Source organism: Centrocercus urophasianus, unplaced genomic scaffold (assembly GCF_019232065.1).
Source record: "Centrocercus urophasianus isolate 14NV4802_14NV808 unplaced genomic scaffold, USGS_Curo_1.0 seq_1105, whole genome shotgun sequence".
In the NCBI taxonomy this organism is placed as follows: Eukaryota; Metazoa; Chordata; class Aves; order Galliformes; family Phasianidae; genus Centrocercus; species Centrocercus urophasianus.
In genome coordinates this window covers 21,071-40,484 of record NW_024884260.1, presented here as the reverse complement: position 1 = coordinate 40,484, position 19,414 = coordinate 21,071, and the positions used below count along the sequence as shown (strand labels likewise).

The window sequence follows — 19,414 nt, the reverse complement described above, 5'->3', positions numbered from 1 at the left end:
TTATTTTTCCCTCTTCTGCTACACTCTTTTGTTCCACCTCACCTCCACTATTCTCTGTCCTCCATGGCTCCTGTAGTTGTGCACTCTGATGGCCGCACCCCAGCTGCATGTCATCGTATTTTCCTTACACCTAGGATGCACTCAACTCTCTTCCTTACCCCCGCCTCACTGCTTTACACATCTCTGTGGTTTGTAATTCAAGTTGCTGATCTGAATTGTTTTATTAATAAAGGAAAAATTTATTAGGAATTATTTTTTCCTGTGTTCAGAGACTGAAGGATAAATTATTTTACTAATTTGTTTTTTTGTTTGAGGGGATTGACTTTTTTTTCTGTATTTTCTTCAGCAACTTCCAAATTTAAGTGGGTAGGCCAGAACAGTAAATCCATTAGCAATTTATGTTCCCTTTTGCTAGAGTTATTGAAAGGAAAAAAATACAAGTATGAAGGTCAGACTCAGTAGAGTCTGAAGCTAAAAGGCAGTATAAAGAAATAATGTGTTCCAATGGATAGAATTCCTCTAGTTCCTAGTTACTATTGCATATGCTGAAATTCCTCAAAACCATATTAGAACAAAATCTTTGAGAGGGAGGTTATTGTTTTTGTTGTTTATTTTATTCTTAATTTCGGACTGAAATCAAAATATAATGTTGTAACTGAGCATTTAAAAATTACTGAATGTAACTTTGCTTCTTTTATTTTGTATCTCTAAGTGATGATTTTCCTGGGGAAACTTTATTTTCAAGATTACTTAGTGTCTTCTGATGCCTGCATTTAAAGAAATAAAATGAAATAAAAATTCAGAAGATGGCCTTAGTTTATACGTAGTATTTTAGCTGTGTTTCTTCAAGTACCTGTGCTGTTTAGCAGGGCTACTCATATTAGAAGAAAACAGTGGATACTGACTTGAGTGTGTTACATTTGTGCATTCTCTCCTTTCAGAACAGATAGGGCAGCTTTCCTTTTTCCTCTGAGTTTTTTTGGGGCCCAAGTACTACAAATGTAACAAGTGCAGTAGTGTAATTAACTCTTGGGTTGACAAGAAAGTGAGAGGCACAGTGCTGTTTGCTTGATAAAATGACCAGATGATGATCACTTGGTGTAAGTGCAGTGTACAGGACAACAAAGATTTAGTGTAATGTAAGGCTAAGGCAAGATTAATGTCTTACAGTGTTTAGACAGACAGACAGTGTTTGTCACTGTAAGACTGACTGATGATGTTCAAAATGAACACATTCTATATCTATCCTGTTTTTATCAGAATATCAAGTAGACTCTGAGACGGAAAGCAATTGCGTGTGGACCTGAAAGAAGAAACAAGTTTCAATACGTACATTTCAATCTTAGTTTAACAGAACTTTTGAAAAGAAATAAAAATTCATTCAAAGATTAGTTGTTAAATCTATTTATACAATATTTTTTCCACTGTTTATTCTAAACATACTAACATATTAATGTTCTAGAGCGAACCCTAACATCTTTGTGACCTCCTCAGTTCTGCTGACATCAAGTTTTTCTGTATATTTTCCCTAGCTTAACAGATGCATGAAAAGAAATTCAAGGAGGAAACATACATTTAAATTCCATAAAACATTACATTTGCATATTGTATTAAAAAAAGCCCAAACATTACGCAAACACAAATGCATACTGAGCAGGTAGATAGTGGATTAAATGGTCTTGTAAAATTTTGAGACTCCCTGAGAAAGAGGGATGGATAGCACTGAGAACAACGTCTATAATTCAGCTTCTGTTTTGTTTTATTACTGTTCTACACGTCTCTTTCAGTATTCTGGAAAAACCATTACATCTGCTGTTTGTAATATTTCTGACTGCGCATGAAAGACATTCTCTGTCTTTACAGGTAGGTTCCAGTGTCAGCCTTCTGTTAGATTGCTTCTTATCAGGCCAGTGCTCTGTATTAAGCACTAAAAAAATAAAAATTAAAATCCCACTCAAAACTTCATGCCACTGATCTCCCCAGAAGAAGTTTTTAAGAGGATACTGGATGTTTTGGCATTGAATAACTTCATTTATAGTGGTAGCTGAAGAAGTTCAAAGTTCTTTTGCTGAGTGAAAGCTCCTCAGACACTTTTTGTCTGAGAGAGCCATAAGCTCTCCATTAGCATTTAATCTATGGGCTTTGAATATCGGAGGACAAAAATCAACCCAGTTTACAAAAAAAAGCTGTTGGTACTAGTGAAATTATTTCCTACCAAACAGTTCTCTATCACATTAGTCTCCAGAAGTTGCCTTCTAATAAGGCTAGGTTCTCACTGTCTACATGTATATATATTTAAGTAATTTTATTTGTTGCTAGCAGCCTTTGTGAAATTTCTCTAAATATTCATTCAAGAAGTTGCATGGCCTCTTACAATATGCTGCTGCCTTTCAGGGAAAAGAGTATATTCCATTGCATAGTTAGGTTCTAATATGAGTGTGCTCATGTACTTTATCGTCTCTTGTGATAAGACATGAACAGTGAAGCATTTTCACTGATAAAAAATAAAGATAAGAAGTCATGGAAGTAGGAAACACCTACAGGGTGGGGACTATTATGAAAATTTCTTGATAAATTCCGTATCTCTAGCATTTTGAGGCTACAGTAAAATCTCACAAAATCTTAATGTTTTATGGCACTTTGACATTTTATTGCCAATGTCATCTTTTTCTTGTATATTCTGAAAAGTAAAATCCTTTGCAACAGCTATAAGGGTTTTCATGCTAACTGTAATACAGAGCAATAGGATGCTTGTTTCCAACACTGGCAGAAATTAAATTTCAAATGGCACGCATTCCAACTAAAATGTATTTGCAGTCTTTCTAAGGTCACTGTTCTTTCTCAGGCCTAACATTAATTTGAAAGCTACTTGTTTTATTAAAATTATTACTTTTGTGGGTTTTTTTTTTCTTCCTTGTGCAGCTGTGCTCTGAATAATCCCTATCAGCATTAATATTGTGTAAGATAGTCCATTCACTGGTGCCGAGCACAAGATGTTCAACATCTTGGGCACAGACTATAACAATTTGGGTGCCAACCCCATCTGGCAGATTCTTTCAAAAGAAAAAATTACAGGGCAGCCTGTGAAGAAGCTGATGCTGTTGCATGCTCTGAGAATTTGTACTGCGATAGGAGACTGAAGAAAAGAGAAACTTGAGCAAAGTCCCTGGACTACACTTTCACAAGACTCACAGCTGTTTCGGTGAAAAATGAGGTGACTGATAGTCTTAAAGTTCTGCATGCATAAAACACAGAGATGTGTGCATGTATTTTTATATAAAGAACTTAAAAATATTTTAAAGGATTATATCCCTATCCTTCCACACCATGTGTAAACTAATTGCAGTGTGAGGAAACAGAACATGCCTGTTGAAATGCTAGTGTCTTCTTTTTAACTATATCAGTCTCCTTGCACCACATTCTTTATGTGTGGCCACCAACAACAACCTGAGATATGACTAAGATAAAGTGCGATGCAGTTTTTAACCCAGTGATTTGAGATGCAGGATTGGAAAAAGAATTTAATTAGATACACTGAAAATAACATGGTATTAATTCCTTGACTTCCATCAGTAAGATTATTAAAAAATATATTCAGTTGTACTCAGTTATGTGGACTATGCTTAGGTGATGGCTTTTAAGCTCTTTGACTTCATTCTCATTTCAGTGCATTTACAAAGTGCATGGCTATGTAAAACCATCATAAATAAGGAAAGTGCAAAGAACTTCAGACTGTGCTGTTATTGAAAACAGTACCAGTATAAACAATTTATGGCACTGCTAAAAGCATGTTACTATTTCAAACCGGAACGTTAACAGTAGCTCCCTGGTACCCTGAGTTGCTAATTCTACTCTGAAATTACTTGGACTTCCCAGCATTCTACTTTTTGTGGACTAATAGACACTGGCATCAAGTTTCTCATTGTTTTTTATGGCATTTTTACATATTTTATCCAGTTTTAAAATGAAATAGATTTTTTTTTTAATTTTCCAATATCTAAACATCTGTTTTTTCATATATGCGACTATGATTTTTGTTAGAAATTTTTAGTTCTGCTCCATATGTCTCTTTGCTTCACAAAGCAAAAATATAAATGTATGTATGTATACTATGGATAGTATATCCAACCTGCCACATTGCCTGATTATGTATAAATATTCAAGGACCAGCTATAAACATTTGCTGCCAGAGCAGAATTTCTTTTTTAAAAGAACATTATTCTTTTTCTGCATATAACATAATCAGGAAGTGGTGGATGACGTTCATTTTTTCAGTTACTTGTTTACTAGGTACCTTCACCTATAAAACTTGATCGGTACAGAATTTTGCTTATTATCATTTATGTTAAAAGACTTCTCAATTACCTGACAGTTACATGACAATTGAATTTGTTCCCCTTGATAAAATTTCTTTAAAAAATGATAACTTCACAGACTACTTACAGATATGAAGAGATCATAGTGTGTCTCTTTACCTATCTTTAACTTTCTGTCCATACAGAAGGCAATATTAAGAATAAGGTTCAAAGGGCTAGTAAGCAAGCTTACTCATTTACTCATGAAGATATGCACTGAAACGCATGGATGCTTTCATGCTATGCACAGAATCATAGAATCACAAGGTTGGAAAGGACCTACAAGATCATCTAGTCCAATAATTCTCCCATCACCATTGCTACCACAAGCTACTAACCCATATCTTTAGCGCCTCATCCAGATGCCTCTTGAACACTGCCAGGGACGGCGACGCCACCACCTCCCTGGGCAGCCATTCCAGTGCCTGACCACTCTCTGAGAAAAAAAGTTTTTCCTTATGTTTAATCTAAATCTCCCATGGCACAGCTTGTGGCCTCAGGTCCTGTTTGTCGCTGGGAGAAGAGGCCAAACCCTTCCTCATCACAACCTCCTTTCTGGAAGTTGTAGAGTGCAGTGAGGTCTCCTCTGAGCCTCCTCTTCTCCAGACTAAATAATCCCAGCTCCCTCAGCCGCTCCTCATAAGACTTATGCTCCAGAACCCCCCAGTTTTGTTGGCCTTCTCTGGACACATTTCAGGGCCTCAATATCTTTCTTGTAGTGAGGGGCCCAAATGTTTGATGTTTCCAGGACTACATTTAGGATTCAAAGTTGGAACTTGTTGGCTGACAAAAGAAAGTGGGTATCTGTGTTTCAACAACCTGCAGCATCTCTGTAAAAATAATTTCATTTCTGTCTGGCAAAGTGAAGTTCGAGTTAATTAGTTTATTAATTTCATTTCTACTGCCAGCATCTTTTTCAGGGTGATGGCAGTGTTCTCTGATCTCAACAATGTAATATTTGTTATGCAGAAACGAATTCTTAGCTTCCTTATTGCTGCTGCCAGTATGCGTAAATAAAAATAATATATTACTGCTCTGGTATGTATTCAGCTGATCTATGATTCTTATATTATGATCCCCCTTGAACTTGCTTCACAACTTGTTCACTCAGGTATAATAAATGATGTCAGATGTTACACTTTGCTTAAAGATAGCAGCAATAAAAATCATCTCAAAAGCTGAGAAGTTACTCAGCTTTCAGACTTTGAAATATCTGCTTAGTTTGATATTTCTATGCACAGCTCTATATATTGCTTGTAAATTAATATTAAAGTATAAAATATCCCAGGGTTGATTTACTGATATAAACCAAAGTGTGACCCTTATCAGTCATAATGCTATGTGTTTGTTTGTTTTTTTTTTAATTATAGATTGGTTGATCTTTCTAATTAAGAGCCAGAGGACAGTTTGCTACACTAATGCTTAGTCCCTAGGATAACAGTAGGACAGCAGAATAGAAGATCAGAAATTCTCCACACTAGGTGAATCTTCTCACTTCAGAAACAGACCTTCTTCAGGTGTTCGATGGTAAGACCTTACCAAGAATAGGCTACGTGGAACTTCATATGGCCTCGCAGAGAGGTTCCAGAGTGTGTGTTCCTTTTTTTCAGAGATTTTTTTTTTTTTCCCCCAGAGGAAAAAGGTTCAGACAAAAGGCCACAGAATTTTACTTCTACTATATTTAATTATTAAGACATTGAGGGAAACAGCAAACTGATACGACATTTATCAATAGCATAATATTGAAAAAGGTATGGGTTACTGGATTGAGGATGCATAAATGAAATTTCTTTTTAAGCCCTTTATTCTTCTGTGCAAGATCTTTTTATCAACCTATTCAGTAATTGCACTCTAGAGAATAAAATTACTTTGTACTTACTTCTTTTTTCACATAGCAAAAACTTAAACAGAGATAAAAACATAAAACAGTTTCCCAATCAGACCAGGAGGACATGGGATATTTTGCATACTTTTGGACTACAGCAGAGGAAGAGTATCCTCAAGATGTCATTTAAGGGGCAACCCCAGAAAACGATGTGTGTTACAACCTCACATTTTCTTCTGGATGCTTTGTGCTGCTGAGTTACTGCAAAGAGACAGGAAAACTATATCTGAGAAATCCTATCGTGAGAAGTGAGACACTGAAAACAGAGAAGAACATATAAATATGGACTGAAGCCAATCCTCTGCTACGACCTGTGTGTGAGACTGTTCTCCAACTGCAACTGGGCGTAGTTGGCTTTTGAATACCTTGAAAGTCCAAAATTTCAGCTGAGGACATCCAACAGATGTTATACACAGTTCTGAACAAGAAAATAGTGTACTTATTGAATAGTAAGCATGAGCCATCTGAATTGAAGGTTACCCTCACTTAAGTGAGGGACAGCATTGTTATTTTCCTTATTTATTTATTTATTGCCACAAGACTGTACATCTTTTCCGTCAAGATATTCCAGGTCTAGAAATGGCTTCACGCGTGGGATTCACTGTAGTTTAATCACACACACCATAAACTACTCCCCAGTGAGTTAGATCTGATTCCTCAGCTGAATTTCTAATCTCTAACCACACACACTTTGGGAAAGCGGACGAGAATTATCTCATGACATAGGAATTTACTGCTATTTTGTCTTCAGCAGCTTTCCTTTCATGTGGCGAGAGAAGGCAATGTTACCAAGGGCTAACACAACAAATGCTTCCTTCTAAGATCATCCAAAATCATTTTGATTTTTTTTTTCTAGTGGACAATGGGTAAAAATCTCCAACTGTAGAATAAACAAGGAAATAAAAATTATTTTTAAATGTTTGCCATTTATATCACTTGTTTATCCAGTTCATAATACTCTCTGCATTTTACTGCATCATGAATCCCTCATTCATACAATTACTGTTTTTCCTTTAAACATTTTTCTTCCTTGCGGTGTTGCTGTGTTCTTTTCCCTACAAAATGGCTGTTATCACTGTTAGATAATAGAAAAACAGGCAATGTTTGTTTTGCTTTTGATCACAGTTGCTATTGCATCCTATTACTTTTTTTCTTTTTCCAAGCAGTGAACACCACATGGATTTCATTTTCTAATCCAGAAAAAAGATGCTGCAACCAAATTAGCTTGGATTAGAAACACTGAGATTTCCTTTTTCATCACTGTCTCCACACATAGCAGAGACAGATACTTCACAAAACACTGAGAACAGATTTATTTACATGACTGTAATTAGTCTTATCCATGCAATTACGGAAACAGAACTACACTCTCAAAGCTTAAATATACGCTTTCTACTTAATACTGATCCACTTGAAATCTTTCCCATCTTATTTGTACATATTTCCAAGTGTGATATGAACTGTTTATATCAACCACTTTAGTAGTTCTTCAAAAGCCGTAAATTACTTAATTATAAACAAACTGGCACACTTAATGGGTCTTACAAATAACATATCTCAGGTATGTGAATGATATCCAGCTATTAGCAGTGATGCAGTTCACTCAATGATGCCAAATACTAGAACCCTTTTAGTACCAAAAGGCACGTCTGTGTGCTTAGAAAAGAAAATAATGTACCTTCAGTATATAAAAAAAGCACAAGTGCACTGTGTTCAGATAAACTGATGTGGTCACTTAAGTGTAAGCAACTAACTCTGAACTTACATTAAAAGAGAAAGATCTCACATGATACTTATGTTCTTATAGAATAAACAAGATGCATACTTACTGAAACAACGTCTTGTCACTCATCATCTCAATCAAAAATGAGCAGCTGTAGTTTTGTTTCCCTGTAAAATAAAGAAATATACAGAAACTAAGTACATGAAGTAACTTAATCCTATTTAGCAAACTGACAAACAATTTGTTTATCAACTTATCTAGACTGTTTTACATGGCCATTTAAACATTCTCTCTATGAGAATTAGAACTTATGGTTTTGCAGAAGGCTTCATGGAGATAAATATATCCAACGTCCACTTTTTTTTCAGCGTGGTTTGATAGCAAAGCCTTATGAGTGGTAGAATTCAGAAGCTTCAAAGAACACTCCTGACTTTCATACTTACTACCAAAGACTAAAATATGGTGCCATATACAGGGTCACTACAAATACCAAGCAGAAGTATGTTGACATCATTCAGCTATGAAAAAAAAAAAAAGGGAGATATGGTACAACAATTCATGCATTTCTTCAATATTTTGGGACTAACTTCATTTTTCAAAGATTTGATGCTGTGCCTCCCCTTAGTTCAGTGGTTAAAACCTTTACAAAGAAGAAATCTGTGCTGTTTCTGAGGAGCATTTAAAATCACTTAAACTTTTTCTCCAGCAAAGATATTAAAGTTTAACTAAACCACTTGGAAGGCAGATAAAGAGGCAAATACAGATATGCTCTCAAAATCAATCTCACAATCAGTTGACTTCATCTGTAATTGATTATGTATTTACAAAGGAATAAAGATCAACAGCGCTCTTCTGCACAATGTACCACACAACCACATACCGTGCAAAGTTCCCCATCTAGAAGACATCAGTTGATGATATGGAACGATGTGCAACAGAAAATGCCTTGAAAATTTTCTTTCATGGTACCCCTGCTAAAACAAACCCCAAGCTGGAGCAGTCTACCAGGATGTCCGCCCGCTAAAATACCTGTTAAACTGCAATTTCCTTTCACAAATGGAAGTCCCAGAAATAATACAAACTGTTTACAGCTGCCTTGCATCCTGAACATACTTTGTTGCGCTAACAAATTCCACTGCAGTTGCAGAAGCTTTACACCACTATTAACTTTTCTTGTATTTTCTGTCTTGAGAGAGCTGAATAGGTGACAGAGCAGATGTTTTCTACCTTTAATTTCTCTATTTGTATATATCACTGGATACATTAATATAAAGACAGCTATGGGTTAGGTCTACCTTGAATATTTTTGCCCTATAACAGCATTATAGGTCTAACATTTCTCTCTGCAAAAGTAACTACAGAGAAGAGTTTTCTAAAATGTCCAAATCTAAGTTTCAGTGACAAAGGTAATATATTTAGAGGCTCAAGAGCCCACGGGTTCTGATATGTAGAGGTCTGTCCAATTTTTTAACCTGATTAAAACACATTTAGCATTTTCTCCACTCAGAATACGTACAGAAATTTCACCCTGTCTCAGCATCTTTAAAAGTCAAGTTCATTATCGGGCTCGGAGATTTCCTGTCAAAGCCGGATGTGAGACATGTACATTCCTCCTTATTCTCACCTGCTTCCAGTTCAGAAAATTTCAAGGTTTCTGGCAGATGAGAATGTTAACCTGTCCTAGTGCTTCGCTATCAGTTATCAAACTAATAGTTCACACAGTTACCTGCACTTCATTTTTTGTTTGCTCAGTTTTGAGCTAGAGTTTCAGAGCACTGATTTATTTCTTTGTTACAGTTCAGATACTGCTGTTTATTAATGAAGTCCATATGAATAATAGCTGTTCTCCTTGTCTTTCTTAAATCACAGATGTGACATCTCTTACTTTTATGCTAAGAATGGAAATATTTTACTTTAAATGTAGTAACACTATGCACTACTAAACAACATTTTCTTTTATTACCTTATTTGAAGCTCTAGGTTTAGTCATGTCATATAGGTGTACAACATGAAACAATCCTTTATTTAAAAAATAAAAATAAAAATAAAAATAGTTCTCCAGTCCTCTTCCACTTTGCTTTGATTCCATGTTGCTTTTGCCTAAACTATTTCACAGGAAGATTTATTCTGCTTCTCATGAACTGTGTTGTTCTCTGTCATCTCAGGGGATTCAGCTGAACCGTAAGAACTGTTACACCAACAGAATTACCTATAAATAAGGGAGCCTGTATGTCAAAGGAAGGGCAAATTATCTCAGTAATGCTGAAGAGATACAGCACTGGTATGACCCTACTGAAAAAGATTTGTGTTTTCTTTGCTTAAATAAAACCTGGAATGAGTTGAAGAGTAGCCAGACCTCCCACTTTCTACCATCAACAATTAGGGAACTGTTGACAATTTTTTTTTTTTAAATTTAGGCACTTCTAATATAAAGCAAATCCCCTAAATAATTAACAAATTTATTAAAAGATACCTATAAATATTTCACCATCGAATCATCTCTACCTTCTCTGCCTACATGAAAAGAAATGTTTGCTGCTTTGTATCATCAGCACTGCCATCAGCATGTGTGCCACACAGCTTTAAATCACTGGGATTGCAACAGGAAATCATTCATGGAAATAGTGACCTTCCCATAATTCGTTTGTATGTGTATTGAGGAAGAAATCCTTTCAGGCACAAAAGCAACCTGCAAGAAAAGTGTTCGATAAAAGGTGTAGATTTAAACAAGAATCAAGATTCAGTTCACTATCTATGCCTAGTTCCAAATTTAGGGATTCAAGGTTATGACAAGATCTGTATTGTAGGTAATACTGATCATCTTATGTCTCCACTTAGATTCAGTGCATCGCACAGTACCAGGATCTCCATCAATTATGCCAAAGACTATTCAGAGGAATATTTAAAATGGGTGCCATTTCCCTTTTACATATTTTGATATAAGCCAAAACGCACTTTGCAGAATATCTTGCATAGTATTAATCTCTAACACAAAGTTTTCACTCAGAGCTTTTTTGAATTGTTATAAAATTGTACATCTACCATAATAATATACAGCTTCATTTACTACAAAAGAAAAATATCATATGATTTTGATCATCGCTGAACAGTTCAACTAAAATTTAGGTAACCAAAAATGTTATTGTTTTTTAATGAGCAACCAAGATGCAGATGCTACACTTCAAAAATCTTCCAGAGCTTGATATCTGGCTCATATAGCTGCCAAGTCTGTCTTCTAAGGAGCAACACCAACAGAGAAAGCAGTTGAAAGAGAGTCCTGTTTACATTTTTCACCATAATAAAAGATAGGCACTTCAAATGTTCTATTTAGGCATCTGTATTTGAGGCTGCAGTACTACCTGAGTAGCTATTTTTTTAACCTTAAGTAATGTCCTAAAAATACCAGCTATTTTCTGTTCATATGTGCACAAGGTAAGAACTTAGAATGCATGTTAAAAATTTATGAGGCAATATAACAGTTGTTAGCTCCTCTGACAATACAGAGACCAAAATATTATTGAACAGCTAGAGATATCAAGCACCGAGGCAGTGGATTATAACTCCACTAGTCATCTAAGATTTTTCTAAAGGGGACTACGATTTTATCGTCACTGGCAATTCTGGAATGAAATGGATCTTTAGTGTCAAGCAGCTTTCCCATCTCTTTCCTATCTCCACACTATTTCAAGTGATGATAATCATCAAGTAATGACCAAGACACAGATTTATTTTTTAAATCTGTGGACAATGAAGTTCAAACTATAAACTTCATAAAAATCAAACCTCAAGCCTCCTCAAAACTGCTTATACATTTACATACGTGCATTTATTAAATAAAAGACCTTCATTAGCTGTAATAATTTTAAAAAAACTAGATATCTCCTGCTTTTGGACCCAATTCCTTCATTATTATGACAACTGAATTGAAAAATATCACTATAAACACTACAATGCTGGTAAAGAGCCAATAAAAAGGGGCAATCAGTACCTTGAAACAGTACAAAAAAGGACAAGTATGTCTGATGAAAGGTGGTGTTATGCATAGCCCACGATACACAATTTGAGTTTTCCAATGTAATGTTGTAAGCATTTTCTTTACACTTATTATCTACATGAAATCTCAAATTACTTACGTCATTCATAGATTTCAAGTTTTACACTGAAGGCATATGGAAATACTTTCTATCCTCTCATCAGGTAAGTTCTGAGAACCTGACCATAAGTTGGATACTTGGGCAGCTTCTGAAGGAACCTCATTCATGTAAAAATGGGTATCATGCATTGCATGATTTTGTACGGTGGATTGATGATTTATGAAAAAAACACAATTCTTCTTGACAATAAAGGTGATAGCACCTTAGTCAACATTTATACAAATCTTCCATCAGATCAAAAGTGCACACAGAAAAAAGGGTTACCAGTCCACTCAATTGGTGTGGAAATGTCCTCATAGTTCACAGAAGCTTTTGATGGTGGAAGTTCACATTTTATCATGCTGAGAGTGTTTGAGATTTTATTTGATATTTTATTTTTATGAAATTTTTATTTGAGATTTTATTTTATATTAAATATTTGATCATATGAGACATACTATGTTTAAAGCACTTCACTGAGAGTGTTAGAAAAAGCTTTCCATCCAGAAATGACTGTCCATTTATGACTTCGGTTCTTCTAGAATTCCTTAAACTTAGCATACTTTGTCAGTAATTTATTTCCTTTTGTTTTTCTGTTGAAGAGATGGCATGACCCTAAAAAAAAGAAAAATTCTCAGGTATGTCAGGCTATTCCACTCATGATAAACACTATTCAATCCCTAGTCTTACTCAGATGACAGTTTACTTACTAAATAAGTTTTTTTTCTCTGTTACCGTGTACAGAAAAGATTTGGAGTTTTACTTCTTCATAAACAGGACATTCAAAAGAAATAGTGTAGATTTGATGACTACAGGTTCCACCTTTTGGCAATGTCATTTTTTCTAGGTTGATCCAGAAGCAGGTGAAGTGCACAGGTTCTCTAACAGATTGAAAGCTAAGGATTGGTTCTGGTTCTCCACTCAGAACTGTGGAATGGACCAGATCTCTAGATCTCCTCTGCACCTTGTTACTGTAGCCTAGTATCAGTCATACAAGTCATTTTAGACTGTATGCTTGTATTCCTGAGCAAAGATGAAGAATTATGAAGTAATCATTTCAGCTGGACTTGGGAAGAACAGATAAGCAAAATGCATTCTTTTTCTCACCTCTTCTCCTCCATCTATTCATTAACAACGTTTAAAACCCCAATGTTCACTTCCAATTCTGTTACCTTTTCTTAGATTAAACCATTTATAGAACCTCTTCATGAAGGGCTGTTCTCCCCTCCTCTCTTACTTCATAACTTTCAATAGCTTTGCCAAGGAAATGATGAGAAGATTCCCGTTTTGTTTCTTTTTAATTTAATGGAATAAAAGCCATGGTAGTTCCGTAGTTTTCTACTGGTCATCTGGTGACATATAGTACTAATTACTAGGATAACATTAAAAATTAACAAAAGAAAATACTTAGAAATGATTTTGTTAAATTAAAAAGGCTATCACAAGAAGGCAGATTAAATGTTTGCTTAAAAACTTACTGAAATTAAAGTTATTGCACTGCGAATAATATCCAAAAGAAAAACGTATTTTTGAATCCACCAGTGTAAACTGATATGCTCAGAGATGCAATATTCTCAGATTTTAATCATCTGTGAAAACAAAAACAGCCAGTCATTCACTTGTCTTTTGGCTGCCTTTCATGTAAGCCTCCTTTATGGAGCTTGGAGTCCAGCAGCAAGAAAGAAATCACTGCTCCTTGGGCTACAGCCTCCTGTTATGATCCTTCACCATCATGTGGTCCTACAGGGCAGAACTGTATGACACCCTCTGGTGATCTACTGTGCAGTGCCTCAGCTTAAAAAAGTTGAAGTCTGTCTTCTACCTGGTAGAATTGTTTTTATCATAAAAAAATAAAGAGTTACCAAATAACAGATTCCAGTCACATCTCACAAAGTATTTCTAAGGAAGGCAGGGTCTCAAAGAGTCTTTTATTTAACTATTGTGCTTGTGCCTCAGAGGGATGAAGCAACATTCAATCTAAACCTGCCCTAAAACTGTCTCCTTGTCTCCCTCGGGTCTACTTCTTGTTAGATACTTGCACAGTTCACAGCCTGGCATTGTGCCACAGCCCTTCTCACAAAACAGCAATACCTCTAATGTCTGAGCAATGTCATATGAAGGTCAAGAAATTGCTGAAGCCTGAACACAATTACTCATTTACCCTTATAAACACAATTTTCTTTTAATAGATGATGGCAGTTTTGTAGACACATCCATGCAGCTCTACATTAAACATTTTTTAAACTCAGGTTTCTTCGTTCAAACAATGCCAGTTATTCCAAATATTGTAGCATATAGACCCTAAACCATGATAAAAAAGCAAAGAGAAGAGAGTACAACTACACAGCATGCAACTGTGTAGAATAACAACAGTCTGAATCTTCAAACTCTCCAGTAAGAGTATTAAAAGATTATTTCGGAGAAGTATGTTGCCCTGGTTTTGGCTTGGATAGAGTTAATTTTCTTCCCTGCAGCTGGTAGGGTGCTATGTTTTGGACTTAGGATGAGAACAATGTTAATAGCATGTCAGTGTTTTTGTTGTTGCTGAGCAGTACTTACACTAGGTCAAAGATGTTTCAGTCACTTGATTCAATGCCAGCAAACCTGGGTTGATGCAGCATATTTCAAAAAGGCACAGTTCCGTATCAAATGGCTGTTATAGGAGTCATATAAATATCTGGAACTTGACCTCTCATGTATGTAACTGTAACTGCAAAAAACAGTTACTGACATAATGAAAATAATTATTCAAACTGCCTGAGTCACTTGTTGACAGAGAGGTTAATTCAGTTTATGCACTTTTCTGAGTATAACCTGAACCTAAATAGTGATATAATAATTAAAACAATTACAGTAACTACATTTCAGGAAACCTGGCTCCGTTCTCAGATCAGAATAGCAGAAGCTTCTTGTTATCTGTAACTACTAACCAAATGAACGTCCACAGATCTTTGCAATAAAATCTGTTTTACTTCTATGTCAGACTTGATGTCTCAGAAAAGTTTACGTCTTTAAATGCTTCTGTGTGAATATAACTAAGATGACAGTTCAGCAAACTCACTGCACTATAACAAAAAAACAATTGCATTAACAATAACAGTACTTCTGATCTAAGATTTAGCACTCCACTCCTGAGGGAAAGCAATGGGCATTTGGTTGTACTGAGTATATCTACTTGATGTCAGATCTGTGGGAAAACCCTCAGCAGCTTTTTAACTGATCCTCTGATTACAGCAGTAGAAGTCTGTAGAAGACCGGATGAAAACATTTGGGTAAATTCACCAGAGTCAGTTCAAAGATAATAATGGTATTATATCAGCAAAACTCAGAATACTTTACAAAATAAGTATTTGTGCTTCCAGCAAGAGAAACAGCTAGTTTCCAAGTAATAAGAGACATTGCAGCACGTCAAAGGAACAAACTGGAGTTAAACCTGCATTCTCTTCATCTGTTTTTACAGTATTAGTCCCAGATTCTACATGATCCTTACAAAGAGCTCACTGAAACAAACAGCAAGATCTCACAGAGAGAAAAACTTTGAAGCAAATCATACACACAGATCTTGAGAAAGAACTCTTTGAATTGAGCAACAAACAGAATTGAGCTAACACTGGGAGTAAAGCTCTCTATTCCAGCAGAGAATCCAAAATTCATTCATTGACTGTTAACTAACTGTCAAAATGTTTCACCACCCTTGAATGCCAAAACTCAGGTATTACCAATTACAAGATTTCTGGAATAGTTACCTAGCTAGAGCAAATGTAATTCAGTGAAACACTGCTAATTTTACACTTCCATTGGTTTACATTGCAATTGACTACAGCCTCAAGTCATTCTGTTGACTATCATTTTACGAGGTCATGGGCATGCTCCATTCCTATTGAAGTCTGAGAGGGTTGACAGTGTTTATGCTCTCTCAAGAATGTGTTCTATATGATTTGCAAAAGATGTGTATAGCTTTTTAATAATAAAATATGTATGTATACTGGTCTTCTAGCATTTTATTCTCAATAACATGCTCTAGGAACTGGAGATGATATTTCTCTTTTCTTTGCTTGCTGCCCTGCCCTATAATGAATCCTTCCACATTCAATCCAATAACCTAAAAAATTAACCAAAGAATAACAAGAGTTTAGAAACTGATGGCATAAAGGATTTTAGACTATGAACCACAACACATGACTTTTGTCTCTTAAACAGTTTTGTTCAATAAAATGAAATTACAAACAAGTGACACAGGATTTTCTTTTTCTCCCTGCTTTCCATTAGAAAACAACCAGCTCAAAGAAAAAAATACCAATATGGCATTATCTACTTGACAAGAATGCCAGGAAGAAACAGCATGATTTAAGTCCTGAAAATATCCTGACTTGAGAAATGCTTCATTCCATTTTAGACTCAGTTATCAATGATTCTACGTTCATCACCTATTACTCTTGTAATTGTTGATGACTGTGAACGTCATTCAACTGTGTTCTAAATCATGAAACTGAGTGTTTTCTATATGGTTGGAATGGAGTTAAATTTCTTTGTAACAGCCCATATGGTATAGCGTTTTGGATTTGTTACTAAAACAGTGCCAGTAACACACCAGTGTTTTATTTATTTGTAAGAAATACTTGTACAGCATTGAGGTTTTGGCTTTTTCCAAAGCCAAAAGTTTCACCCCTCAGTGTCAGTCAAAAGTGGGCAAAAATTTGGAAAGGATTATAACCTGGACAACTGACCCAAACTGACCAAAAGAATGTAAGGCTGTAAAAAGTCAAGCTCAGATGAAAAATTGAGGAAAGATGACCTGGGGGATTCAAGCACTGCTCATAGACTGTCTAGTACTATCTGCCTGCTTAGGAGGGATGGTGAATCAATGCAACCTTGGTTTAGGCATTTTCTTTTTCTCTTCATCCTTCTGTTTCCCAAATTTTTTTGTCTCAAACCACAAGTTTTCTCTTTGGGTGGGGGCCAACGACTGAAGAGCTGTTGGCTGGGGCCAACTCACCAAATGAGATTTAAAAAATAAATTCACATCAACTACATGGACACTCCCATACCATATCAGTCTCCTGCAGCTACTGGTTTTGCAGTATACCATACCAACGCTAAAGCTCTGTTTTCTTCCTCTGAGCAGTTCGGAATACTGAGACACCCTGATACCTAAGAAACAAGAGGGCCTCAGAGCTGTATTAAGATCAGCATTGCCTTAGGTGAGACTGTAAAACAGATCCCTAAGTTCTTTTTAAAGCTTTTAGAGAGATTTGAATATATAGTCGGAAAAAAAGCTGTGGGCATGTAAGTTGGCACTGCTCCCTTTTGAGTGGAAATACCCCGTGTTAGTGAGAGATTCACTGATGGGCACAGATGGTTTAATAGAAAATGAACAAGACAACTATCAATTTCCATGCCTGCAATTCTTTTTTACACTGCCGTTCCTCATATGGCTCCTTGACTTAACGGAACAGGTTACACAAGGCTTTAAGGAAGATGCCACAGCTGTGCTAAGAAATAGTGCAATTTCCATTTAAAATTTTCTGAATGTGTCATTTTCCAAGGCTTTAGTCCAAGATTTTCTCTTTCTACCGAGAAAATCTTACCATTTTACTGTCTAGGTATTAGTAGTTCAAGCTAAGTATACATTTCCTGACCCTAAAAACAATTTCGAATTTTCTATTTCATCATCTTTTTAAGTGATCAGAAGTAGTCAGTAGTTTTACTATACAGCTTTTCATCCGGCCACACTACTATTTAATCACTGAGGAAAGTAATAAGTTAAATCTGACACTGGTGGAATACCAAAGAAATTGGGTCTCATAGTTAGCAACGTTAGCCTAGTTTAAATGCTGCTGTTGCTCACCACTGGAAAAGGCATTGCTCAAATTTTTAGTAGATATTTATGAATATTTAAAATCCCTTACTCATATATTGAAATGCAAATTGCTGCTGCCAGGTTACAATAATCTCCTCAAAAGACTGCACTATAGATTGCAAATATTTGCTCCAATTTTGGAAAAACATTTATTAGCAATGGATCTGTAAGCTGTACTTTTTTTTTTTTTTTTTTGCTGTTGGAATTCCTTTAAAGGTTTACAAATATTTGTGACTTAGTGCTGATTTTTCACTCAGTGCCAAAAAAGCTCAGAATGCTTTGCAGATTAAACGAACAGGCATTTTCCATGTGAGCTTATAACTCAACTGCAGGGTAATAAATGGAAAGATCAAATAATAGATCACAGGAAATATTAATATTCCTATTGAGCTTAGCAATAAGTTCAAAATAATGGGCACTATGTACTGATTAAGTTGCCTTTGAGGTAGACAATATATTTTGCACTAAGAAATGTACCATGCAAGATAGAAGGTACCTCAGAGAAATGAAAGAGAAAGGGACAATAGCTAATCACACCTTTTGGTTAATCAATTTCAAAAATCTGCTCCACAAATCTTTAAGTTAGTCCAGTGTACTGTTGCTTGAAAAACTGATCAAAAACATGAAATGCAGCAAGTTCTTAAGAAAGGTCCCAAGTCTAAAATTACATTTTCCATTACAGTCTTCTAATTTCCGCAGTTTTAAAATACACATTTTGAATATACCTCTAGGGGAAAAAAAAATAATGGATAAGCAAATCATGGATTGCTTTTCTCCTTCTGAAACAATACACTTACAAACTTCCTCTTCGTTCTTCTGTGAACATTTCATTGTAAAGTCACAGAAAATGGACATTTCCCTCCTGAAGCTGATCACAGATTACTTTTCTCAGAGCAATTCTGTACTGTTTTCATGCCAGTTGAACCCTCAACAATGCCATGCTGTGAGTTGCTGATTATATATCAGGTATGTATCACAGCTTGATGATTTTATAGCTCAGAGAAGCGCTCAACTAGGAAACATTTCAGTTACACTCCAGACTGTCACAGATGTCCAGACTGGACCCAACAGTTAACATCTAACACTCATTAGAAGAAACCCACATAGAGAGGTCCAGTAACATTGCTAAGATTTACAAATCAGAGTAACACGATGATAATTCTTCCAAAATGGAAATATTAATTGCTCCTTTTTGTCAGCTTCAGTTTCTGTTGTGTATTTATGCAATAACTTCTGAGTAAAGACTTGGTGTGTATCCAATCTGCATGCAGTTACTGATCTAATTGTTCTCAATCCTGCTGTTTTCAACCGTGTCTGCAAAACAAGTACATAGTAAAAAGGGAACCATTCATTTTGCCACCAAAAAAAAAAAGGATTCACAGACCTTGCGGAAAGGTGGTTTCAGTTCTAATAAATGCTTGCTATTGAGTTCTTTTGGGCTGAAATAGCTGCTGTAGA

General features: G+C 35.6%; 1 long non-coding RNA gene across 1 annotated transcript in view; it reads right to left on the bottom strand.

Moving 5' to 3' along the window:
• Window positions 1–6,037: 6,037 nt before the first annotated feature.
• LOC122155365 overlaps window positions 6,038–19,414 on the bottom strand; it is a 33,993-nt gene continuing 20,616 nt past the window's right edge. Inside the window, exons 2-3 of the long non-coding RNA XR_006167246.1 lie at window positions 8,070–8,130; window positions 6,038–6,441 (exon numbers count right to left, since the gene is read on the bottom strand). This is a non-coding gene — a long non-coding RNA (uncharacterized LOC122155365). The remainder of the gene's footprint in view (window positions 6,442–8,069; window positions 8,131–19,414) is intronic.